This window comes from Schistocerca gregaria, chromosome X (assembly GCF_023897955.1).
Source record: "Schistocerca gregaria isolate iqSchGreg1 chromosome X, iqSchGreg1.2, whole genome shotgun sequence".
Classification (NCBI taxonomy): Eukaryota; Metazoa; Arthropoda; class Insecta; order Orthoptera; family Acrididae; genus Schistocerca; species Schistocerca gregaria.
Window position 1 is genome coordinate 867,045,280 of NC_064931.1, and position 27,992 is coordinate 867,073,271.

Consider the following 27,992-nt stretch of genomic DNA (forward strand, 5'->3'; position numbering starts at 1 on the left):
GTGAAGTAGCTGAAGCTACTGGGCGGACTTAACTGCTGGAGTGGCGGGAGCACTTACTAAAAGGGACTCGCCTGGTGCTTAAGGCTTTCGTCTTCTTGTCTCACCGGCTGAACTTCGCTCAAGCCATTCAACTGTTAGCTACCGAGCAGGAGAATGCCAGACGGTCATCCTACCATTCACAGTCTTTGCATCATACAGGTGCTGTGCTGATCGCACTGGTGATCTCTCATATGAAATCCCAGGTGTGGCATGTTTTGATTCAGTCTATGAATGCCACACCTGCGCAGAAATTTAGATGCCCATGGTGAATCATGGGAATGGGTGATGTCGATTTTACAGAACCAATTCAGGGAGCAACGTACATGCTGAATAAATGCTCACATACATGACTTTGTGACCATCTTTGCAGTAGCGGTTTCTCCATGCACTAATGTGACAGGCAACAGCCCCTGTTTACCTCATCTGCAAGTGGTTGAAATCGCTCTAAGCAGTATGGGACTTAACATATGAGGTCATCAGTCCCCTAGACTTAGAACTACGTAAACCTAGCTAACCTAAGGACATCACACACATCCATGCCCGAGGCAGGATTCGAACCTGCGACCACAGCAGGCACGTGGTTCGGGACTGAAGCGCCTAGAATCGCTCGGCCACAGCGGCCGTCATACGTCATCTGCCTTTTAGCTGTGCTGCCAGTGCAATAGCGCCAGACGCCCGACAACCGTCCCTCTTAGCCCAGAATTTAATTCAGACGCGGAGTTGTTGGTCAGAGCTTTCGACATACACATAAATAACGCAATGACGACGTCTTTGTTCCAGGAAGCCCTGACAGCTTATTCGCAACGTATAGAATCACGCCAGTGAACGGTCGCTGTCCGGCCGAAACATCACACGCTTTTAGTCGTTGCGAGCCTCTTACTGCATTGGCTCTCACGACTGGGCTCAAACCTTCGGTTGGACTCTAGGATGTTTATGCACGGCAACACTGTAGGCCACAGAGGTTCCATGTTTTGGACATAGTGACCAGACAAAAGCGGTTAGTCCGCAACAGTTAATAGATTCAGTCATAACAACACGCACAACACTTAGCCCTTCACCCCCCACCCCTCCCCTCGCTCAACCCATAGAGAGACTTAAGGCCCATCAAAATTTCCGAACATGGATGCTATTAAAACTCCGTCCTGGGGCGCAGATCACCCACGACCATATCCTGGACGCACAAACGGTACATCTTTTGCTCTCTCTATAAGCCACAGGGACTTGAGGGCTCGTTCACGCAGCAGTGGATAGTCAAGGAAGTGGATCCCAGACCTCCATCCAGTTCACTCATTACACCAGAGCCGATGTTATATCCCAGTCCGCAGACGGTAAACCGACTGGAAGCATCTACCTTGACACCTCCTCTGGCTGTGTGTCTCGCGCCATACGACTATCAGTATGAATTCTCTGCTCATCCACGGATTTCTCTAACAACGAACCCCTTGAGTGCGAGGTCGCAAAAGGTCAGTGATGTTCTTACGGCATTCGACATCCTAGATGCTGTTCATCATGCAAGCAAAATATGGGCTGCTAATGGCAACAGGGTGCCGGACTGGAGGCAGCCACTGGTGAGCACAGCATGAGGCCACGGACCGTAGTTGGACTGCTCAGACGACGAGCACCTAAAAACTGTGCTACAGTGCTAGTGGTTTTGATACAAAGCAGAGAAATGGCGACGATAAACAATGCAACCATTGCATTATATCTACAACAACAGTTGCTGAAGTTCACATTTCCTCAGAAAGTGACCCAAGGAATTTCGTAGAGTGAGGAAGAAGTGGCAGACGAAATGTTACCGTTTCTGTAAGATGAGTCAGTGGAATGTGTGGTGTCGTGTACGGTCGACTGTTCGGATGATGTACCTAAGGAGTATAATGACGGCGTGGCATGCTTAACAAGTGAAATTGATACTGAAACAGGTGCCGAGACATTCAGTTCATCATTCTGCTTAGATTGGTAAAAGAACATGAGACACTCTTAATAATGGGTGGTTTTAACTCTAAAACTGGAGAAGGAAGATTCGAAGGACTAGTCGATCCATATAGACAAGGAGTACGTAATGACCGAGGAGAACGGCTTTATCAAGGGGGAAAGATGAAGGTAAAAACAGTTCTTTGAAGTTCCCACCTAGACGTCAGTACCAAGGAGATTTCCAGCTGATCACCCTGACGATATAGTATTCAATCAAATTCTGATTAGTAAGCGCTTTGGGATTTCGGTAACGAGAGTATGCACCTATCGAGGAGCCGACGTTCCCTCATAACATGCATTGGACAAGTATGTGCCAAAAAAGTGGGTTACGGACGGAAAAGGCCCACCATGGTTTAACAGCACTCGCGGTACAAGAAAGATCGGGAGAATGAGGACAGGCAAAAGTTAATAGAGATTCGTGCTGCTGTAAAAAGAGCGATGCTGAAAACCCAAGGAAATTCTGGTCTTACGTAAAATCGGTAAGCGGATCGAAGGCTTCCATCCAGTCACTTACTGATCAGTCTGGCCTCGCAACGGAAGACAGCAAAACGAAAGCTGAAATTTTAAATTTAGCATTTGAGAAATCTTTGACGCAGAGGATCGTACAAACATACCGCCGTTTGAGTCTCGTACAGATTCCCGTATGGAGTACATAGTGATAGACATCCGTGGGGTTGTGAAGCAGCTGAATGGGCTGAAAATAAATAAATCGCGAGGTCCTGATGGGATTCCAATTTGGTTTTACTGAGAGTACTCTACTGCATTGGCTCCTTACTTTGCTTGCATTCATCGCGAATCTCTTGCCCAACGTAAAGTCTCGAGCGACTGGAAAAAAGAGCAGGTGACGCCTGTGTATAAGAAGGGTATAAGAACGGATCCTCCAAATTACAGACCAATATCTTTAACATCGGTTTGTTTCAGGATTCTGGAACATATTTTCAGTTGGAATATAATGAATTTCCTTGAGACAGAGAAGTTGCTGTCCATGCATCAGCACGGCTTTGGAAAGCATCGCTCCTTCGAAACGCAACTCGCCCTTTTTTCACATATCTTGCGAACCATGGTTGAAGGGTATCAGACGGATACCATATTCCTTGGCTTCTGGAAAGCGTTTGACTCGGTGCCCCACTGGAGACTCTTAACTAAGGTACGAACATATGGGATTGGTTAACAAATATGTGAGTGGCTCGAAGACTTCTTTAATAATAGAACCCAGTACGTTGTCCTCGATGGTGAGTGTTTATCGGAGGTGAGGGTATCATCTGGAGTGCCCCAGGGAAGTGTGGTAGGTCGGCTGTTGTTTTCTATCTACATAAATGATCTTTTAGGTAGGGTGGATAGCAATGTGCGGCTGTTTGCTGATGATGCTGTGGTGTACGGGAAGGTGTCGTCGTTGAGGGACTGTAGGAGGATACAAGATGACTTGGACAGGATTTGTGATTTGTGTAAGGAATGGCAGGTGACTCTAAATATAGATACATGTAAATTAATGCATATGAACAGGAGAAAGAATCCTGTAACGTTTGAATACTCCATTAGTAGTGTAGCTCTTGACACAGTCACGTCGATTAAATATTTGGGTGTAACATTGCAGAGCGATATGAAGTGGGACAAGCATGTAGTGGCAGTTTTGGGGAAGGCGGATAGTCGTCTTCGGTTCATTGGTAGAATTTTGGGAAGATGTGGTTCATCTGTAAAGGAGACCGCTTATAAAACACTAATACGACCTATTCTTGAGTACTGCTCGAGCGTTTGGGATCCCTATGAGGTCGGATTGAGGGAGGACCTAGAAGCAATTCAGAGGCGGTCTGCTAGATTTGTTACTGGTAGGTTTAATCATCACGCGAGTGTTACGGAAATTCTTCAGGAACTCGAGTGGGAGTGTCTAGAGGAAAGGAGGCGGAAAGACCACAAAGATAAGGTAAGAGAGATTAGGGGTTGCACAGAGGCATATACTCAGTCATTTTTCCCTCGTTCTGTTTGGGAGTGGAACAGGGAGAGAAGATGCTAGTTGTGGTACGAGGTACTCTCCGCCACGCACCGTATGGTGGATTGCGGAGTATATATGTAAATGTAGATGTAGATGTACCATGTCCTAATATAAAAATTACAAATGAGAAGAGACATACACAGCAACGAAAAGTAGAATAAGATCGACTTAAAGATGAAGGTATCAAAAACAGTAACAACAAAAATCAGGGAAAGAATTACCGGACAATGAAATAGATTACAAGCAGAAAACACGAAAGGAAAATAGGATGACAGACAAAATTTTGGCACTATTTTGAAATAGAAGAAAAGACAAAATTTTGGTACTATTTGAAAAAAGAAGAAAGTATATAAATGAAAGAAACCTTGACAAATATAGGGACACTCAGGAAGTCATAAGAAAGGAGATAAGAGCAGCATAATACAGGTGACTCAAACAACAATGTGAAGAGTTGGAACGACTGCAGCAAATACACTACGACTTGAGCTTACATAAGAAGTCAAAGGAAACGGCAGGTATATATCGTAAAAAAACCTTCTCAGATATAGATATGACCAAGGACAAATAGCACAGGACGATCAGCAAAAGAAAACTATCTGGGAGGACTATATTAACAATCTTTCTGTAAATAAAAGAGCTGAAATAGAAAAAGTCGACGAGAATCTATAGGGTCCTGCTGTCATAATTGTCGAAATCAGAAGAGCAATAGGAACGACAGAAGACAGGTAAGCAGTCGATCCAGATGAAATACTGGTTGAAATGCTGAAACTATTACATTTACCCGCGAGAATATTTCACTTGTTTTCGCTGCAGCGATAGGGGGCGTAATCGCTGAGCGCTGCTGACACCGGTGCGCGAAGCAAGAGTTTGGGGAGGACGGCTCGGTCGGTAGATGGCGACATGACGGGAGCGGCGAGGAGTCAACTGGTGCCTTGCCGATTAAGGACTGCGATGAGTATGGCTGTCTGCGAGCATGTGGGGAGGTCGGAATGCTCGCTTGCTTAGCGTGGTTCTCCATGACCAGCTTGTTGTTTGTTGGGCCTAGCACTCGAGTGTAACAGGAAACTTCATTGGTGTGGTTCTGGGCACCTGGCTAAGGCCGAAATTTTCATATACTTTTATTCTATTTCATGATTATTACTTGTTATGGGGTTGGTACTTGTAGCCAACATTTTGTGATTTGGAATAATTCAGAGAATCATCGATCATTTTATGAAAGGTCTGTCCAAATTATTATTACATTAGATCTTGTTAAACTCGGTGCGTTTAAATTCCAAAATTCATAATTCTACTACTATTGCTTGTGATATAGATTTTGATCTGTGTTGTGTATGCACTTAAAAGGACTGTTGTGTGTGAGAATCACACTTGCGGGTGTAATTTTTTTCAGTTCCATTTTTACGAAGTGACCATTATTTATATTGCGTGGTTTGTTGGGTTTTGTAGTGAGTGGAACTTTACTTTGCGTGATTCTGTTTTGTAGAATGTTTTTCGTGGCAGCATTTGACAATCAGTTGTTACAAGGAGTTGCTAGCTCTGAATTGCCACCTCGTTATTCGATCATTTATTGACAGATGTGTTTGTCTGTCTGTAGCAAGTAAGAGGCAGTAACTGTAGCCTGTTAGTACAAAAACTGTTATGCAGAAATTTGAATGCGAAAAAAGCAGTCATCCTTATTATAAAGTTGTTTTATAGTATGTTGGAAAATCATTCGTTTGAGCTGTGATTATTCTGTATCAATCAAATTTAGGCATCACACAGCTGGCAGAAATGACTGTTGAACTCGTAATAGATTGTATGTGTGAAATAATTCGTGTAGTTTTGTGAGTGATGTCTTAAATTATTTATTTGTAAGTTGTTTTGAAGATCTGCATATTTGGTGTTTTCACCTTATGTTGAACCAAAACAGTATTCTTGATGTCTTGATGACTGCACCTTTTACTAACAGTACCTTTACGTAATATTTCAGAGAGGGGCTCCGTGTTCTTCTGGAGAAGGTTTTTAAAAAAACATTCAGTTGCTAAAATTTCCTTTAAACTGTTAATTGTATTAACTTGGCTGTATAACCAATTATTGTTAAATAATAAATTTGTGTCTACAAGGCTTGGACCAAATAAATGTGCATACACATTCCCCATCCTGGCTCTGCTACCTTCTGTAGGTTACAACTTGATAACAGTATCTTAGTTCTTCAAAAAGTATTTAATCAGATTTATAAAACGGGTAAATTTCCTGTCCAATGGCTGATCCCTTTGCCCAAGAAGAGCAGTCCAACAAAATGAGTAGATTATAGACTAATTAGCTTAATAAGCCATACATAAAGATATATCTCAAGATCATTCTATACAGAATCATTGTGAAGTGTGAAGAGACATGAGCTCTTAAGAATTTGGATGTCGACGGGGTCTGGGTACGAGGGAAGCTTTGGTCACAATTCAAGTACCGCTCCAGAACTGCTACGATCAGGGGAAGGATGCAATGCTGTGCTTCATAGATTACGAAAAAGCATTTGCCAGAGTGCAACACCATAAATGTGTACAAATTTTGAGACGACATGACAGACGGAAAAGATATTCGCTGCATAGAAAATCATAATTGGACTCTGACAGCAGCCAAATGACAGAAGCACAAAGAATCTATGGAGGAGTCAGACAAGGATATGTGCTATCACTACTACTCTTTAATCTGTACTCAGAATATATATTCCAGGAGATAGGAATCAAAATAATTGGGGTACGAATTAGCAACATAAGCTATCTGTTTGACACATTCTTCATTGCTGATAACATGAACGGCCTACAAGACCTTCTTATTACAGTGCGGGAACACAGTAGGAATATGGGCCTCAGTATCAACATCAAAAAGGTAAAATTTATGACAGTCACTCGCAATTAAAAAAACATCAAAATGTAGAACAAATGCATAAAAATCGACCCATACAATGGGGGAATAGATTCAACTATTTACGGATGTGGTTATGCGAAAGTCGATCGTCCAAAATGTAGAACAAAGGAGGCTCGCATTGCATTCATGAAATTTAACGTAGTGTTTACAAGCGCTGACTTTGATCTTAATCTCAGAATTAGATTTGTACAGGGCTATGTGTGGTCAGTACTTTTTTATGATGTGGAAAGTTGGATTCTGAAAGTAAACAGTATGAACAAGTTGGAAGCGTTAGAGATGTGGTTATATCGAAGAATCCTTAAAATTCCATGGACAGAAAGTAAAAAAAAAAGTAATCTTTAAAATAGTAAAAAGAGACTGAGAACTGCTAACCAGAATGAAACGTAAGAAAGCAACTTACTTAGGCTATGCGATACGAAATGACACGTATCACTTTCTTCAGCTGACTGAGGGGAAGACTGAAGGCAAGAGACTAATGGGTTGAAGGAGGATATCATGGTTCCGCAACGTCAGAGAGTAGTCAGGAATAAGAAATGCGGGGGTCTTGAGCCACACTGAAAGAGATACAAAATACGGGTAGAAGTGATCGCAAACATCCATTTGTGGATATGCAGCAGCAGCAGCAGCAGCAGAAGAAGAAGAAGATTCAGTCAATGAGGGATGGTGGAGAAAAACAAATGTACGAATCTGAGATAGTTTACTCTGCCAGGCAATTAACTGTGATTTGCGGAGTATCGATGTAGATGTAATCCGGAAAACCGAGTGAAAATATATGCGAGAAAATTAGGAAATTTTTCTTTTACCTTAGGTCTTCTGATGTTGATAAATATCGAAACAGACACAGTTACTGTAATTTATCTGCACACCAAGTACGGATGTTATATTCACAACTATTGCTCGAAGTGGTGTCCCCCGGTTTCTATGCACTCATGACACCGTAGCACAAATGTTCTGTCTTAACCGCTCGCAAAACCATGGCGTTGTTGAAATGTTACAGCTAGCGAGAATTGTTGAGATAAGATCGTCTTCAGTCACGGCACTTGTCTCGCACACAAGACCTTTCACTGATGCCACGGTAAGAAACTAGTAAAGTCAGATAAACTGAACGACCTGAGTGAGAAACCTAACCTCCGTTTACTTTCTCTCTTTCCACGCAGTTCTGACTCATGTGTTAACGAAAAACATGTGCAGAGTGAGTTGAGGATCTCCAGTGTTGGAACCATTCATTGGTATGACGTGGGATACACTCCATTACCTGTATGTCTCGCAGGAACACTATTTACACTGGGGAAGTTTGCCACGAGGAAGCACATGTTGGCCTCAAAAGCAAACACTTACTACGCCAGCCCACAATTGCGCTGCATATATGTGTTGATGGCTCGTGGGGATTTTCAGTAACCGATACATGTCTACTACGACTATTGAGCATTACGTCTCTTGTGAAACGGGCTCGGGCTGAGAAAAGTACTTATGCAGAATAGCGAGGATTTACCATAGAGCGTTGCGGCACCTGAGCACGATGGTAGGTTCGGAGTCAGTACGAGTTAAAGCTTCACGTTCTTCCAAAGCTATCTCAAAAAATTTTATCATACTACTATACCGACAGCCATTTCATGTTCAGTTTCCCGAATGTTGACTGAATGCTTCCCATCCAACTGTCCAAGAGCTGTTGCTTGCAGTTGTTCGAAGTCGGTCGTCCCACTGCGATATAACTTCTTTTAAACGGAGGTAAGATGGTCTACGAGGACGTGTTGAAAAGTAATGCCTCCAAATGTTTTCATTCTGTTCTGAACATCGGTTGAGGTTTACATGTCATTATATTACTTGGCCGACGCAAGAAGCAGCCCTCTTCCGCTAGAGGACATGGAACTGTAGCGCGTAACATAGTGGTGTGTACTGTAGCTATGACGGTGCGTGAGAAACAGCCTGCTGTGATCGAGTTTCGAATTCGAAGAGTCCGTTCACACACGGAGCACCCTCTCTTTCAGTATGCCAATGTCAGACCACACACGAGCGCTGCGACATCTGCAACAATCCGACACGTTGGGTTCACTGTCATCGATCATTATCCATAATGTTCGACTTGGCCCCATCCGACTTTCAACTGTTTCCAAAACTTAAGGAACAATTTCGAGACCTTCACTTTGACAATGATGAAGCGGTGCAAGCAGAGGTGAGGTTGTAGCTCCTTCAAAAAGTCAGACATTCTATACTGACGATTATCAACAGGTGTTCGTCGCCAGGGTGACTCTTTTGAGAAATAAATATGTAGACATGAAGAATAACGGTGCAGAATGTTAATAAAGAATGTTTCACTTAAAAATTCTTAAGATTTTCCACATAATAAATACGGAGGCATTACTTTTGTTGTGAGTGTGCCCTCTTGTAATGTTTTGTGGTTCCTGGCTGGATGAGAGGAGGGTGGTGTGGTAGTGGGTGGCCGGATTCCTCTCACGACAACACAAAATGCACACGTGGTTAAAATGTACTTTATTATAGGAACCAACTGCGTACTTAACTTCAGTGATGTCCAATCTGAAGTTATGTGGTTAATAGCAATCAAATAACATGTACTAATTCTTGAATCTTGTCCGTGTCCATATCACAACTATGTCCAGTGACTAATGTTTCCTCACAGTTAGCTAAGGTGCGAGCCGGTAACTATCACTATGGAAGACAAGAGCACAGTGCGACGTATTGTGGTGCAATGCGAACTGAGTCCCGATGCGACATACTGAGGTACTGAGAGGAGAGATTGAGACAGCTCGGACGGCGGCGGCGCTGCCAAGAGGACGATATCGGCGCGTAGCCTGGGGGTGTGTCTTTGTCTTCTCTTGCCATAGGCGTGCGTAGTTCAGCACCTTTCCTAGTGCCGACCGGTGTGCTAGCGAAGGCGTACACCAGCACAACTTTTCAGCATGCCCACTTAAAATGGTGTGCATAATGTAACCAGCGTGGTTAGTTGGCTGCGTAAACTTGTCACCTTCCCTACATTTTCTGCTTGCTTGTCTGTAGAAGAAAATAATGTCTGCTTATTCCAGAACTGATTACAATGTCATTTCTCTAGAAATAATCTACTGTGCACTTTGAAAGGTACCATTGTGGGAGTGATTTGCAACATTTCTGTTCAAGTATAGCGATTATGTTACCGTTCTTCGTCTGGCCACAAAATCAGTTAACTCAGTAGCATCAAGAGGAGTTTTTAAAATGGTGTCTGTCACCAAAAACTGTGGCATGTATCTTCTCACCGAGGTTGGAAGCTCTTGAGGCAGGGTGATAAAAATCTCGGAAATGCATGCAGGCCAAAACACTCTTTGGCGGAATCCCAGACCGGATTATAGGAAGCCATGCGCGATGTGGAACTAGCGATCATTCTCTCTGCAATTTTTTGTTACAGGGTCATGCTTCGTACATGGGTTAGTACGGACGGTTAAGGACAAACTGCAAAGGTGCAGTGTATTAATATTCTACTGTGCAGTTTCACTTTTTGTTTGACAAAGTATCCTCATCGAATATACTGGTCTGTATTGTACCACGCAGTCACACACAAAATGTATTATGTAGATTCTTAAATAAGCGCACTTCACATGAGAGTGGACTTCAAAAAGACATACTCAGTGTATTAGCAGTTGTGAATATCGGCAACCATCAGCTGTGGAATTGAATGATGACAATGAAAATTTATGCCAAAGCGGAAATCTGAATCCGGATTTTTCAGTTATCGCTAACGGTCACCTTACCTTTTTGTTTTATTTCTTTTTATCTTCTTCTGGGGGCGTCCACAGTATCCAGACAGTGGGATGTCCAAGGTGTCTTCTCGTTCAGCGAGGGTGAAACACACTATAATTATCGTTAATGTCTCTCATCAGTCCATCATGTGCTTTATCGTCAGTCTCTTCTCACAACCAAAGCATTTGGCTACCCGAAGGCGACTCGTGGCCACACCCAAACTTCCATATGTCCTCAAGCATGCTTGTACACCGTGTATTGAACCGGGGTCCTAGAGAGGCTTCGTCCCCGCCGCGGCCCTCAGTCGTTCACAACCCCACAACAGGCCACAGCAGTCCACACACTCCACCGCCTCGCCACACCGAAGCCAGGGTTCCCAGTGGACCACAGTGGACCGCGAATGGCTGCAGATTTCATTGATGGGCCATTAACAAATGTCAGCGTGCGAACCATTCAATGAAACATCATCGATATGGGCTTTCGGAGCCGAAAGCTCACGTGTGTAACATTGATGACTGCACGGACAAAGTTTTACGCTACATCTGGGCCTGCCAACTCCAACATAGGACTGTTGATGACTGGAAACATGTTGCCTGATCGGACGAGATTCGTTTCAAATTGTGTGGAGCGGATGGACGTGTACGGGTATGGAGACAGCCGTATGAATCCATAGACGCTGCATGTCAGCAGGTGACTCTTCAAGCTGGTGGAGGCTCTGTAATGGTGTGGGGTGAGTACAGTTGGAGTGATATGGGACCCCTGATACGTCTAGATGCGATTCTGACAGGTGACACGTACGTAAGTATCCTGTCTGATCACCTGCTTCCATTCATGTCCATTGTGCATTTCAACGGACTTGGGCAATTCTAGCAGGACAATGCGATACCCGACACGTACGGAATTGCTGCAGAGACCAGGAACACTCTCCTGAGTTTAAACACTTCCCCTGCCCACCAAACTCCCCAGACATGAGCATTATTGAGCACATCAGGGATGCCTCGCAACGTGCTGTTCAGAAGAGGTCTCCACCTTCTCGTACTCTTATGGATTTATGGTCAGCCATGCAGGATACATGGTGTGAATTCCCTCCAGCACTACGCCAGATATTAGTCGAGTCCATGCCACGTCGTGTTGCGGTACTTTGGCGCTCTAGCGGGAGCACTATACGATATTAGGTAGGTGTATCAGTTTCCTTGCCTCCTCAGTGTATAATGAAGCACTAGAACATTTAGTTAATTAGTTTCAAATTCCATGGATCATTTGCACGATAAGTTGTCGGGACGACTAATTTTATATTCAAATAACAAACTAATTTGTAAACGTTTACCACGTTTCTTTTTTCTTGATAAATCCAACAAGTAAAATGTTTTTCTGCTGTTGACGACCGTTAGAAGGACCTTTCTTCGAAAATGAGCCGAAGGAGACCTGTTGTGCGAGACCACATACAAATCCTCCAACCCCCAATATCAACATTCGGAATTAGAAAAACAGAGACGAAGAAAGGCATGGCCCGTAGGAGTTACTCCAACTACACCGAAACGACACAAGACAAAATGGACATACAAATTGTAGTGAATGTAGACAGATAATTTTACTACTAATTTATACTACTCATGTGGTATTTCTCAATTTTTTCTCTGTTCTGGCAGTAGCATTGTTATTAGTGTGTGTAAATGAACAATGGGTCTTGCCATAGGTGGGGTGGCTTGCATGCCTCAGCGGTACAGATAACCGTACCGTGGGAGCAACCTTAACGTATGGGTATCTGTTGACAGGCTAGGAAAAAATGTGGTTCCTGAAGAGGGGCAACAGATTTTTCAGTAGTTACAGGAGCAGTCTGTATGATCTGGCCTCGTAATATCAACCTTAACGACCATGCTCTGCTGGAACTGCGGCCGGGTGAAAGCAAGGGGAAACTACAGCCGTAATTTTTCCCTAGAATATGCAGCTCTACTCTATGGTTAAATGAGGATGGCATCCTCTTGGATAAGATATTCCACAGGTAAAACTATTCCCCACTCGGATATCCAGGCGGGCACTACTCAGGAGGATATCGTCATCACGAGAAACAAAACTGGCGTTCTACTGAGAGGAGAGTGGAAAATTAGAGCCCTTAATCGGGAAGGAGGGTTAGAAAACTTAAACAGGGATAGGAATAGGCTGCAGTTAGGTACAATGGGAATTAGTGAACTTCGGTGGCAGGAATTACAGAACTTCTGGACAGGTGAATACAGGGTTATAAATACGCAGTCAGATAGAGATAATCCAGGAATGAGTTCAATAATGAATAAGAAAGTAGGAATGCGGGTAAGCTACTACGAACACCATAGCAAACGCACTTTCGTAGCCAAGAAAGACACAAAGCTCACACGTACCACATTAGTACAAGTTTGTATTACAACCAGCTCCGCGGATGATGATGGGACCAAAGAAATATATGATGAGGTAACAGAAATTATTCAGACTGGTAAAGGAGACGAAAATTTAGTTGTTTCGGGGAATTGGAATTCGATAGTAGGAAAAGAAACAGAAGGCAAAATAGCATTTGAATACTGACTGCGGGAAAGGAATGAAAGAGGAAGCCGTGTGGTTGAATTTTGCACAGAACATAATTTAATCATCGCTAACACTTGCTTTAAGAACCATGAAAGAAGACTGTATACGGGAAAGATCCCTGGAGACACTAAAAAGTTTCATACTGATTAAGTCCGCAGTTTCAGGAGGAGGTTTTAAACGACAAGACACTTCCAGGGCCAGATGTTGACTCTCACAGTAATTTAATAGTTATGAACTGCAGATTTAAACTGATGAACATGTAAAACGGTAAGAAATTAAGGAAATAGGATCCGGATACGTTGAAGGAACCAGAGGTTATTGAGAGTTTCAAAGGAGCATTAGGCATCGATTGACTAGAACAGGTGAAAGGAATACAGTAGAAGACAAATGGGTAGCTTTAAGTGATGAAATAGTGAAGGCAGCAGAGCTGGTGCGAAGATCACGTGAGTGTTATGCCTCAACTATAGGAAGGAAAGTCATGTCTTTTGACATCTGAAGTTAAGATTATTCACAAAAGCATTTTCTCAATAATAACAAAAGGAATACAGCAGTAAACGAAATACGAAGTGCTTTAAAATTGTACACATCGCAAAATAACAGTGGAGGAATTAGATAAAAAAATAAAAGTTTCGTTTACTCAGTATTTTCAAGACCAGACATGCTGCTGAAGACTGAAAGTGTAGCGCAGGAAAATATGATATTTATATTCCAAAAATTACAGTTGCAATGAAGTTTGGAGTAACCGATAAATTATGGCAAGGTTTAACTCTTTTTCTCATCACAGTGTTTATTGGAAATCGATAATGATCCTTGGGCATCTTCAAATAATTTCCAAACGAATATTTGTTGTCCAAAAAAACTTCGTTTCAAAGAAAAACGACCATTTAGTTCTCTTCGTATTCTCGTTGCTACACTGTATATTGCATCGGATTCAGAGAAAGCAACATTTGCAGATTTCCTTACAACAACGAATGTCATACCTCGTTGTCGACGCGACGTTAAACCCTAATCTTCCACTCTGGGGAAATAAAATGTGTGTCTTGTTGCGCGTCTAAACACAGAACTTTTCTTATTCGCTTTAGGGCGGGGTTTGCTGCGCAATTTAACGAACACGTAGACAAAAAAAAAAAAAAAAAAAAAAAAAAAATGGCTTTGAGCACTATGGGACTTAACGTCTATGGTCATCAGTCCCTTGAACTTAGAACTACTTAAACCTAACAACATCACACAACACCCAGTCATCAAGAGGCAGAGAAAATCCTTAACCCCGCCGGGAATCGAACCCGGGAACCCGGGCGTAAAAAAGCGAGAATTCTATCGCACGACCACGAGCTGCGGACGAACACGTAGGCAGATATTTAAAGAAACTGGTAGCGATGGGGTTGGGGGGAGGCACATTTTTTTGTGTTGTTACGTCATTACTTTACAAAATTAGGTTATGGTTGAGTCTGACAGATGGAACCACGTTGTCGACTGTTATTAACTGTAGAAGGACAGGACAAAACGGGATACCAACAAGAAATAAATAACCAGTCTATAGCCACAGTGGTGGCTGGCTAAAATACCTCAAATTTTCAACAAATTGCGAGCAATATTCTGTGTCGGAAAAGATGTTGGTGTCGTTCGTGGAGGGAAGAAGACCGTTTCGATGGGGCCAGCGCTCGGTGTGTAATTGGAAGTTCCCGAGGTTCTTAGATGAACTTCGTCTTTTACTACGGCAGCTTTACTTTAGTAACTGCTCTTCGACAGTTACGACTTTCGAAGTCCAGGACACGGTGATTTAACACAAGTGGGTGGCCTTGCGTTAGGTCGGGAACTATTAGTTAACTTACAGCTCGACTAAGATACGGACTTAGCAACGTACCTTCATCAACATATTATCTGTAATGTTTTGTGGATGCTGGACTGTTTTATTTTTCAGTATCTTTTGGTGTGAGTATAATTGAACTCGTATTCTAAGACTTTTTCTTTTTCAAGAACATTGAAAGGAGTGCGTTTGAGGTTAAATAGCAACCGGTCGTGTTGCTTGTTTCCAGCCCAGTGGTTTGATTTTGGAATATAAAAGGAGTGCTACAGGAGACTGAATATTAATATCAGAGTGGTCAGATTTTCATGTTCTATTGATGGTCAAAGTGAGGCTGCCAGCTTTTGTTAAAAGTAAGTCACTAATAGAGTAGTTCAAAGAACTGATCCACCGATTTACGGTTCCATGGCCATTAGCGTCCAGAAGTAAATAAATTAATTAAAACTTACTTGAAAGGAAAGCACGTCGCTTAGCTGAATCACCTGCTTCAGAGAAGCCTCGAATGCGTGACCCGCAAGAGATACTTTTAAGAATCGAAGGTATTTGTTATGAAACAAAAATGTAAATGGCCCCCTGTGCACTTTGCTGCGTTTGCCGTTTCCGTGATACGCCTCTGAAAGTTACGTACCGAAACGTCTGTTGGAGCACTATTGTTTAAAGAAATCAACTCATCCAATTAACAGCTAACTGAAACCCCGTGTCTTAAACAAGTTTAGTGCACTGCGTGTAATTTATAATTTTTATTTCAGTTTTTCTTCTTAATTTGATCTCGCCTAACTATGGATGTCAGTAGGGATTTTCTCGCCATCAGCGGCAGAGCTGCTTAGAGGCCAGAGCGGTAGTTGCGTTTGTCGTGCCAGTAAAGGCTGTTTTATTGTGTTTTTACTAAAATATGTTGTATACGAATGTACCTGTGGTCCACATTATATTCAAATAACAAGTGCTACATTTAAGACTTGAACAGGCTATTTGTGAGAACACTAAACATAAAGTTACTACTACGGTCAATTACTAATACAACAGTACAACCTAAATCACACAGCACACGTGTGACTTAATTTAAGTAAAGGTAACTAATTGCGGGAAAATATTAAGTATTGAGGCACAGTTACACTATGAGATGTCGCAGAGACAACTGTTCTTCCTACTGCATACAGGAGTGGCTCCAATGGAGAGCGGGTTGCCCTGCCGAAAGATTTTACTAAAAACGTTTAAATTTTTACGTACATAAAATTTCAGATTTCGCAGTCAATTTTCGGAGAATAATGCAGGCTGAAAAGTAAGACACTAGAAAATGGAAAAGATCCTAGAAAATTACAAGCAATGACAGGACTAGCTCATGTGGTTAAGCTTTCACCTTGGCCGGTTTCACAAAGTTTTCCAGCCAGAAATATTCTGCCATTAACAGTCTCCCAATAGCTACTGCTAACAACAAAATTTACTAAGTTCGTCAGCGGACTCGACAAAGAATAGCACACCGAGTAATTCATGTTTTTTAAATTTTTTTGTCCAAACAGTAGGTTGTTGAGTTAAATAAGACAAACAGAGAAAAATCGCTCACTAAGAGAAAAATAACAAATAATGACTTACCCAAAACTAGGCGCAAACGATTCAGAGAAACAGTATACCTTCACCATTGGCACGCTCGCCTACACACAGACTGCAGGCCTGTGTTTACAATCATAGTTGCTAACTTAAATACTCATAATGCTAGTAGCATATTTAAGTTTTATATGGTGTAAATTTAACTAGTGAAATTGTAAATTCTTTGTCTTCATGAAAATGCAGCGAAGTTCTCATTTCGGCCTGGAATATCACTGTCTAGAGTAGAATTGTCTTCAGAGGTAAGACTCGCTTCGATTTGAGTATCTATGAAGAGCGAACATGTGTCTGGAGGCGCCCCGGACGGCGGTGGGATACTGACGCCCTCCGTACAGCTCGCTAAACAGGAGTGCTGGTGTGCAGTGCCATTTCATTTCATAATAGGACCATTTTGGTTGTCATCTGCGGCACCCTCACAACACAATGGTACGTCGATGATATTTTACGCTCCGTTTCGTTGCCCTCCGTGGCAAGCCATCCTGAGCTTACTTTTCAACAAGACATTACTGGTCTGCACATGGCGAGAGTTTCTACTGGTGTATTCGTGCTTTCCGTACCCTACCTTGCCTTGGCCAACAAGGTCGCCAGATCTCTCCCTAACTGACAACGTGTGGGGTGTTGTGGGCAGGGCCCTCCAACCCCTCGGGATTTTGACGATATTGTGCCCCAAATGGACAGAAATCGCTACGATATTCCTCGGAAGGGCATCCAACGACTTCATAAATTAATAAAAAGTCGAATAATTACCTACATAAGGGCCAGAAGTGGACACTCCTCTTAGTGAAGTTCATTTTCCTGAATAAATTATTCACCTTTTCTGCAATTGTAATGATTTATTTATCTGTATATATTCACCACATCTACTGATTTCTGTCCCTTTCGGATAGTTACTTCGTGGTGTGTCCTTTTTTACGTCTTGTTCAGGGGCTGCAGGACGGGGATTGGGGGAGGGAGGGAGCCAGTAGTGATTTGTATTACACCCCTGCCTTCCACCCCCTCCCGCCCCAAACAAACCTTGGATAAGCTGCTGTTTCTCCAATCCTTATTGGAAGAGGGAGAAGCCCTCTTTAATGGTACAACAGACACGCACCTACTGCTACACCCTTTATTGAGATAACCAAAGTAGAGAAGTAAATGTATTTGGTGTAACTCACGACGTATGCCATCACCCTGCAGCATAACTACTAATGCAACGAATACTGAACCAGATTCCCATTAACCAGAATGTCTCGGATTCCCGTTCGTTCTTGGACACGGCTGTAAATTATTAACAGGGCTGAGATGTAAGATGTCTCTCATTCTCTGCTGGCGGCGGCAATACTTAGCATATCAGCAGAGATTTTGTCTGAGATCATCTAAAAAAAGACAATCCTTGACTAGTGAGCAAACGCACTACGATTTAGGAGGAAATTATGTCTGAACTGAGCTATTCTTCGCCAAGGCCTCAACAGGCGATGTTCTAGCGATATTTTTCAGTCATAATAGGCCAAAAAATACAAAACGAAATGCAGAAAATACATTTGTTTCGTAGTGCAAAAAATGGTTGAAAAAGCAATAAGTTTATTCACAGGTCGATTGGTTAGCAGAAATTATTTTATGTTACTTGCTCAGATATCAGTCCCAGGACCTGGTTATCACTTTCAATATATGGACACGAGTTGAGTGGAACATCTTTAGCATTTAAGAAATCCAACAGTTCGTATTTTGGGCCAATCACCTAAAATATGCAAACATTTCGGAAATCGAAGGTGCTGTTGATGTGCTGTTTTAACAGAAATTTATTATAGCCAAGAGTGCACAACAGACTGCATCTCACATACCGATTTAATAATCAGTAGAATGTGTATATATTTTAGAAAGTCACATTTTTAAAACTGTACAAAGCCCATTCACATTAACAAAATTAAACTGCAGTACATCAGTACGACATAATTTTTTAAAACTCTTCTACAAGTAGTACACGAGCAACAGCTGTTTGTAAATTGTAAATATCGGCAGTTGTCTGTTTCATGCGTCAGCGCTAACAAACGAAAATAAAGTAAATAAACATGTCCTTTGGATTGCGGAGAAAAAAAAAGATTACCATTAAAAGGTTTTCTTTAAAATGTTTATCACCAGCTTCAATATAAGATCTTCAGAACAAGATTACAATCTGCGACATAAAGATTGATGCCCAAGTTTTAGCATTTCATCAGAAATTGCAGCACCGGCAGCTAGAACGCATCGTATCATATCATCTGGAGTGCTGGGTAGGTCCCATTCGTCCATTCCAATCATTTAGAAACAGTCCGTGCAGACAGGCAGTAAGTAGTATGTGGTGCATCAAGGGGTGTACGGCGACCAACTCCCTGGTAGCAAAATTCCTTCATTTTTTCAGTTATTTCCGATAACTGCTTCCAATATTGTATAAGTTAAAACGTAAGTTCTGCTTTTCGGCAGCAGGTTCTCTTAAAGTCTTTAGACTAGGTCAACAAGTTTGCTTCCGTAATTTTTTCTAGAAGTTTGGGGCTTTATTGTGAAAAACTTACAAAAAAATTATGATTCATAGTATTGCCCATCGCTGACCACTACATTCTCCCATCTTTTGTATGGAATACGAATCCGGTGGCGGAACAACTGGGCGTCTTTTGAGGGGATCCTTGAATCGATTCAATTTTGTACTTGTTCACATGATCGGAAGTGCTGGTCAGCCAGACTGTATACCGCTTATCGAAAAAGGTGGTAGTCAGAAAGAGCAACGTATGGAGAATACGGCGGGAGGGATAGAACTTCTCATTTCAGCGTTTCCATGTATATTACGGGTTTGGCGACATGGGGTCGAGCACTGACCTGCTGCCAAATTACCTTTACATGTCTATCGCTGTCTTGTGGCCGTTTGTGTTTCAGTGCTGGGCTCGAACGCATTAGTTCCTTTTTTCAATAGCTACGTAAACGTTCAGTCTTCCCCCGCCACGCCGGTTCAAATGGTTCAAATGGCTTGGAGCTCTGTGGGAGTTAACATCTGAGGTCATCAGTCCCCTAGAACTTAGAACTACTTAAACCTATCTAACCTAAGGACATCACACACATCCATACCCGAGGCAAAATTCTAACCTGCGACCGTAGCGGTCGCACGGTTCCCGACTGAAGCTCCTAGAACCGCTCGGCACACCGGCCGGCGCCATGCCGGTCTTCGACATCAAAATCACCGTTCTTAAGGCGTTGGAAACATTCTGTGCACGTTCTTCCACTAATAGTTCCCTCACCATTGGTCTTACCCTGCATTTTAAGGGCCACAGACGCAGATTTCTTCACGTTAAAGCAGATAACTAAAACTTGTCGCAAATGGAGAGAAATGGGTACGTAAGTTGACGTACTTAATCGAGAATAACCTTATGATGCAATCACAAATCTACTAATAATTTTATGGAATTGATTTTACAGATGCGTAATCTTATTGTATTACACGTATGACCAACCACCTAAATCCCACATGCCGCTGCTGCCATCTATTGCAAACCGACGGAACGCAAAGTTGTAGACCTAATACTAATTTTGCATACGTGACTTGCTTCTACTCTCGGTATTTGTGATTAACTTTCCACAGTGAAGACTCATTGTGATAGGCGGTAGGAACACCACGGTGCATTCTATTTGCCATTGTATGACCATTTCGTTTCTTACCTACGTACAGACTGCGCTTCACCTGGACCTTCCACCCCACACCATACACACGCACCGGTTTGTTTGCAGCTCCGAGATCTACGCAGGGATAGCCCACGCTTTCATGTATTCTCACCGTTTGGCTGCACAAGTAAACACACCTGTATATGGTACGATATGACTACACTGGAGCGCCCACGTAGGCAAATGTGCCACTTCTACCCAAATATGTATAGTGGCATTAACACTCAGAAGTAGCACTTCTATTAGCAAAGATACAGGAAATTAATGGATGAAATATAACCACAGAATGTTTACAGAAATCATATCCCTTTCTCTTTGGGGAGTATTTGCCGGGAAGTACTGTTACATAAATAATCATTGTTTGTAAAATGACTTCTTACTCCGCAGCGAACGTGCATTGATTTGAAACTTCCAGGCGAATTGAAACTGCGCGCCAGGAAGTTTCATATCAGAGCACACTCCGCTGCAGAGTGAAATTCTTTCTGCAAACAATCACCCAGGCTATGGCTAAGCCCTGCGCAGCGCAAATCCCGCATGGTATGCCGGAGAACCTCTGTGAAGTTTGGAAGGTAGGAGATGAGGTACTGGTGGAAGTAAAGCTGTGAGAAAAGGTCACGAGTCGTGCTCGGATAGCTCAGTGGGTGGAGCACTTGCCCACAAAAAGCAAAGGACCCAGTTTCGAGTCCCCGTCCGGCACACAGTTTCAATCTGGCAGGAAGTTCAAATCGTTGTGTGATATTATACGTGCGAGTCAATTCGTCCACTTAGATTATGAAGTGAAAATCACTTACTTATTTTTTTTTTCTTTTCACATACAGCGAGTATCATAACAGCGACCGAACGATCCAGCAGCTGTCACGTTGAAACATGTAAGTAATTCTCCAGTGTCGGTTGCGTGGCAATACGTAGACTCCGACTGGTGCTTTAGTTTGAGCAAACTGGAAAGAGCCGCAGCGCTCTGTGTGGAACGGCTGGCGCTTGGAATGAAGCAGGCGGACACAGCGCTCGACGAGATTCGCAGATCCGGCGAACAGCAAATCTCTCGTGAAAAGCGCAAGCTGCGCGCACTACTGAGCCCAAGCTTAGAGCCGGCGTGAATGGGCCGGTTTGCCGCTGGGAATAGGGCGTGCGCTGTTTCCAGGGCAGGTCGTAAAACAAGGGCTTTCGCGAGCCGTAAATCGAAAGCGGGTTGTGACCTTCAACCGTAAGAGTGCATCGATATCTCCAGCACCCCGAGCGCACCTGTTCAGCGACAATCAAATACTTGTCGCAGAATAGACTGTCGTCTGTTAAGGTTGGTTGGTTTTTTGGGGGAGGACAGCGAGGTCATCGGTCTCATTGGATTAGGGGCGGATGTGTAAGGAAGTCGGCCGTGCCCTTTGAAAGGAACCATCCCGGCATTTTCGTGGAGCGATTTAGGGAAATCACGGAAAACCTAAATCAGGATGGCCGGACGCGGGGTTGAACCGTCGTCCTCCCGAATGCGAATCCAGTGTGCTAACCACTGCGCCACCTCGCTCGGTCGTCTGCTAAGGATCCGAAAAGTCTTGCACCTAACACACAAAAGGTAATGTAACTACTCACATAACTAGCGAAGTGCTTTTTCTTGAGGTATTAGAGCCAGATAGATTCTTAGCCTTAGTTACGTCATTATTAATAAATGTTCCGGTATTTTGGTACATCGTTGGTAAAATTTCAGAGCAGAAGACACAGTTTCTATGCATCTAGGAGGTATAGTTACCCGGTTCAGTAACATAATGTGACCATCGCCTGTGTTCGACGTCAGACGTCCAACAATCACTCACAGAAGGCAGGTGGCAGCACTGGCAGCCGAGGATGTGTAAAGCGTTTTCGGGGGACGCGGGAAGCAGTGATTCGGAAATGTAGCGACTTATCTGACGTCCAGAAGGGCGTGATCATTGGCTTTCGGGCAAGGGTGGAAGTATTTCAGAGACGGCTAATTTTGTAAACACTTGGCTTTCCGCTGTGGTTAAAGTATACCGCGCACGGCAAAACGGCGCTATGCAAAACCGGCGCCGAGGCAACTGTGGTGTTCCGTGGGCCACGGATGACAAGGATGAACAACGACTGTGGAGATGAGTGCTGCCGAATAGACGCGCCAATGTCGAGCAGCTGACCTCCCAGATGAACCGAGGGGCTACCAACAGTGTCTCCTCAACGCCCGTTCAGCGAATGTTGATGCATACAGGCCTCCAGAGCAGGCGCCTTGCTCGTGCACCCCTGCTGACTGCTATTCATTGGCGACGAAGGCCGGAAGTTTGCAGGCAACACCGCAAGTAGACATCCACTGAGTGCCGACAGGTGGCCTTTTCAGATGAGTCACGTTTTATGCTTCATTGGCGTGAAACGTATGAAAGCAAACATCCTGCAACAATCGTCGGAAGGGTCCAGGCCGGAGTGCGTGTGGTTTGGAATATGTTTCCCTTGCATTCCCTGGGTATTTCGTCGTTCTGGAAAGCACATTGGATCAACAAAAGTATGCATCTATCCTCGGAGACCGTGTCCTCCTCTTCATGCAGTTTGTTTTTCCCCGACACGATGGTATCCGCCAGCAGGATATGCAACGAGTCTCACAGTTCGCAGTGTACGTACGAAGAGCAACAGGATGAGTTTGCCTAACGCCCTGGTCCACAATCTCCCCGGATTCAAACCCTATCGAGAATCTGTAGGACCACCTCGATCGGTTGAACGCATCGTGGATCCTCCACAGAGAAACCTAGCGCCCTGCAGTCGCCGTTGTTCTAAATCCTCGGCGGTTCTTCCAGTACCTCACCGACTTTCTTCCTGCGCGTCTCGCAGTTATCCGTGCTGCAAAAGCTGATTATTAAGGATTTTGAACGGCCGTCAGATTAATGTGACTGGACAGTGTACAAGTGCTGGTGTAATTATAACAGCATATTAAAGTAAAATGTATGTAGAACAAGTTTTTGAATCTCACAGAAACGTCGCCTAACGAAATATTTTTTGTTTGCTCAACGAAATAGTCAACAAGTAACGTCAAAGATGTTTGTTTATAGCATCGGCCTACGGGCACAGCAACAAGCCACCGCATGGGACACTCCCTCGCTCATGTTGTCAGCGGATAAGTACTCGAAAATGTATGCGAAATTCATAGGATGACATTCGCTAAAAAAAGAGCAGGATAGTAATGTCGCCAGAAACGAACCAATGTCTTAATAGATGTGAAAGATAAACGGTTATAAACCGCATGCAATGAATACTTGCTGTTATTTTTAGAAAGGCTCAACAATTATGTGTTGGTGTTATTTGGTATCTTAACTTTATTCTTATGATATCGTATCCGCTGAAGACATATTTCGTTATTCAGCTTCTAGTATTTGCAGTTTTGAACGCTCCCTGGGGTTTTATACACTGTTGTTGTTGTTGTTGTTGTTGTTGTCTTCAGTCCTGAGACTGGTTTGATGCAGCTCTCCATGCTACTCTATCCTGTGCAAGCTGCTTCATCTCCCAGTACCTACTGCAACCTACATCCTTCTGAATCTGCTTAGTGTACTCATCTCTCGGTCTTCCTCTACGATTTTTACCCTCCACGCTGCCCTCCAATGCTAAATTTGTGATCCCTTGATGCCTCAAAACATGTCCTACCAACCGATCCCTTCTTCTAGTCAAGTTGTGCCACAAACTTCTCTTCTTCCCAATCCTATTCAATACCTCCTCATTAGTTACGTGATCTATCCACCTTATCTTCAGTATTCTTCTGTAGCACCACATTTCGAAAGCTTCTATTCTCTTCTTGTCCAAACTAGTTATCGTCCATGTGTCACTTCCATACATGGCTACACTCCAAACAAATACTTTCAGAAACGACTTCCTGATACATAAATCTATATTCGATGTTAACAAATTTCTCTTCTTCAGAAACGCTTTCCTTGCCATTGCCAGTCTACATTTTATATCCTCTCTTCTTCGACCATCATCAGTAATTTTGCTCCTCAAATAGCAAAACTCCTTTACTACTCTAAGTGTCTCATTTCCTAATCTAATTCCCTCAGCATCACCCGATTTAATTTGACTACATTCCATTATCCTCGTTTTGCTTTTGTTAATGTTCATCTTATATCCTCCTTTCAAGACACTGTCCATTCCGTTCAACTGCTCTTCCAAGTCCTTTGCCGTCTCTGACAGAATTACAATGTCATCGGCGAACCTCAAAGTTTTTACTTCGTCTCCATGAATTTTAATACCTACTCCAAATTTTTCTTTTGTTTCCTTTACTGCTTGCTCAATATACAGATTGAATAACATCGGGGAGAGGCTACAACCCTGTCTCACTCCTTTCCCAACCACTGCTTCCCTTTCATGCCCCTCGACTCTTATTACTGCCATCTGGTTTCTGTACAAATTATAAATAGCCTTTCGCTCCCTGTATTTTACCCCTGCCACCTTTAGAATTTGAAAGAGAGTATTCCAGTCAACATCGTCAAAAGCTTTCTCTAAGTCTACAAATGCTAGAAACGTAGGTTTCCCTTTTCTTAATCTTTCTTCTAAGATAAGTCGTAAGGTCAGTATTGCCTCACGTGTTCCAATATTTCTACGGAATCCAAACTGATCTTCCCCGAGGTCTGCATCTACCAGTTTTTCCATTCATCTGTAAAGAATTCGCGTTAGTATTTTGCAGCCGTGGCTTATTAAACTGATAGTTCGGTAATTTTCACATCTGTCAGCACCTGCTTTCTTTGGGATTGGAATTATTATATTCTTCTTGAAGTCTGAGGGTATTTCGCCTGTCTCATACATCTTGCTCACCAGATGGTAGAGTTTTGTCATGACTGGCTCTCCCAAGGCCGTCAGTAGTTCTAATGGAATGTTGTCTACTCCGGGGGCCTTGTTTCGACTCAGGTCTTTCAGTGCTCTGTCAAACTCTTCACGCAGTATCGTATCTCCCATTTCGTCTTCATCTACATCCTCTTCTATTTCCATAATATTGTCCTCAAGTACATCGCCCTTGTATAAACCTTCTATATACTCCTTCCACCTTTCTGCCTTCCCTTCTTTGCTTAGAACTGGGCTGCCATCTGAGCTCTTGATATTCATAAACGTGGTTCTCTTCTCTCCAAAGGTCTCTTTAATTTTCCTGTAGGCAGTATCTATCTTACCCCTAGTGAGATAAGCTTCTACATCCTTACATTTGTCCTCTAGCCATCCCTGTTTAGCCATTTTGCACTTCCTGTCGATCTCATTTTTGAGACGTTTGTATTCCTTTTTGCCTGTTTCATTTACTGCATTTTTATATTTTCTCCTTTCATCAATTAAATTCAATATTTCTTCTGTTACCCAAGGATTTCTAGCAGCCCTCGTCTTTGTACCTACTTTATCCTCTGCTGCCTTCACTACTACATCCCTCAGAGCTACCCATTCTTCTTCTACTGTATTTCTTTCCCCTATTCCTGTCAATTGTTCCCTTATGCTCTCTCTGAAACTCTGTACAACCTCTGGTTCTTTCAGTTTATCCACGTCCCATCTCCTTAATTTCCCACATTTTTGCAGTTTCTTCAGTTTTAATCTACAGGTCATAACCAATAGATTGTGGTCAGAGTCCACATCTGCCCCTGGAAATGTCTTACAACTTAAAACCTGGTTCCTAAATCTCTGTCTTACCATTATATAATCTATCTGATACCTTTTAGTATCTCCAGGGTTCTTCCACGTATACAACCTTCTTTCATGATTCTTAAACACTATGTGATCAAAAGTATCCGAACACCTGGCTGAAAATGACTTACGAGTTCGTGGAGCCCTCCATCGGTAATGCTGGAATTCAGTATGGTGTTGGCCCACTTGATGACAGCTTCACAACTCGCGGGCGTACGTTCAATCAGGTCCTGCAAGGTTTCTTGGGAAAAGGCGGCCCATTCTTCACGGAGTGCTGCTCTGAGGAGAGGTATCGATGTTGGCCAGTGAGGCCTGGCACGAAGTCGGCGTTCCAAAACATCTCAAAGGTGTTCTATAGGTTTCATGCCAGGACTCTGTGCAGGCCAATCGATTGCATGGATGTTATTGTCGTGTAAGCAATCCGACACAGGCTGTGCATTATGAACAGCTACTCGATCGTGTTGAAAGATGCAATCGCCATTCCCGCATCTCGTGGTCGTGCGGTAGCGTTATCGCTTCCCACGCCCAGGTTCCCGGGTTCGATTCCCGGCGGGGTCAGGGATTTTCTCTGCCTCGTGATAGCTGGGTGTTGTGTCATGTCCTTAGGTTAGTTAGGTTTAAGTACTTCTAAGTTCTAGGGGACTGATGACCATCGATGTTAATTCCCATAGTGCTCAGAGCCATTTGAACCATTTTTTTGCAATCGCCATCCTCGAATTGCTCTTCAACACTGGGAAGCAAGAAGGTGATTGAAACATCAGTTTAGGCCTGTGCTGTGATAGTGGGACACACAAGGAATGCAGCCCCCTCAATGAAAAATACGACCACACCATAACAACAGCGCCTCCGAATTTTACTGTTGGCACTACACACTCTGTCAGATGACGTTCACCGGGCATTCGCCATACCCACACTCTGCCAACGGATCGCCACATTGTGTACCGTGATTAGTCACTCCACACAACGTTTTTCCACTGTTCAATCGTCCAATGTTTACTCTCCTTAGGCCAAGTGAGGCGTCGTTTGGCATTCACCGGTGTGACGTGGGCTTATGAGCAGCCGCTCGACCATGAAATCCAAGTTTTCTCACCTCCCGTCAAACTTTCATAGTACTTGCAGTGGATTCTGATGGAGTTTGAAATTCCTGTGTGGTGGTCTGTATAGATGTCTGCCTCTTACACGTTACGACCCTCTTCAACTGTCGGTGGTGTCTATCGGTCAACAAACGAGGTCGGTCTGTAAGCTTTTGTGCTGTACGTGTCCCTTCACGTTTACATTTCACTACCGTATCGGAAACAGTGGGCCTAGTGATGTTTGGAGTGTGGTAATGTAGCGTGCAGACGTATGAGACAAGAGATACCCAATCACCTGACCACGTTCGAAGTCCATGAGTTCCGCGGAGCGCCCCATTCTGCTGTCTCACGATGTCTAATGACTACTGAGGTCTCTGATACGGAATACCTGGGAGTAGGTGGCAGCACGATGCAGGTAGTATGAAAAACGTATGTTTTTGGGGAGTGTCCGGATACTTGTGATCACATAGTGTATGTTGATGAACAAAAAACGCAACGTATCCCCCATCAGCGCCGCCCCTAGACTATACTTTGGTAGTCTCAAATTAAACGCTAGGTTAAAGAAAGAGCCGCTAAGAAAATGGTCATCGGTCACAGTACACATCTACACGAAGTGAATGATTCAGTGAGGCACATTATAGCTTTGAAAGTCTCCAGTGCTTTTACTAACCACTGTTCTAAATTCCTCTGTCCTGCCATTTGATCCCATGTGGCCTTGTCGTTTGTATGCGCTGTTAAAATACTTGACGTTACATTGAGTTCCGCACTAAAACGCACACCCGGAAAACGATTGAAAAGCGGCTTAGCAGAGTGTGCTTTATACTTGTGAGAATATATTTTTGTAGACTGGTTCCCCGACAGTGTAACAAATGACAGCTTCAACTGTTAATTGAATTCCTCCTACAGCGATGTGAACGGGGTTGAAGGATTACTAGATGCAAGCATTGCTTTCAGTGCTCTTTTTTATACAGTGAAATCTCTACAATACGCTCTTTCATAAGACATACCTCACGCATATGGTATG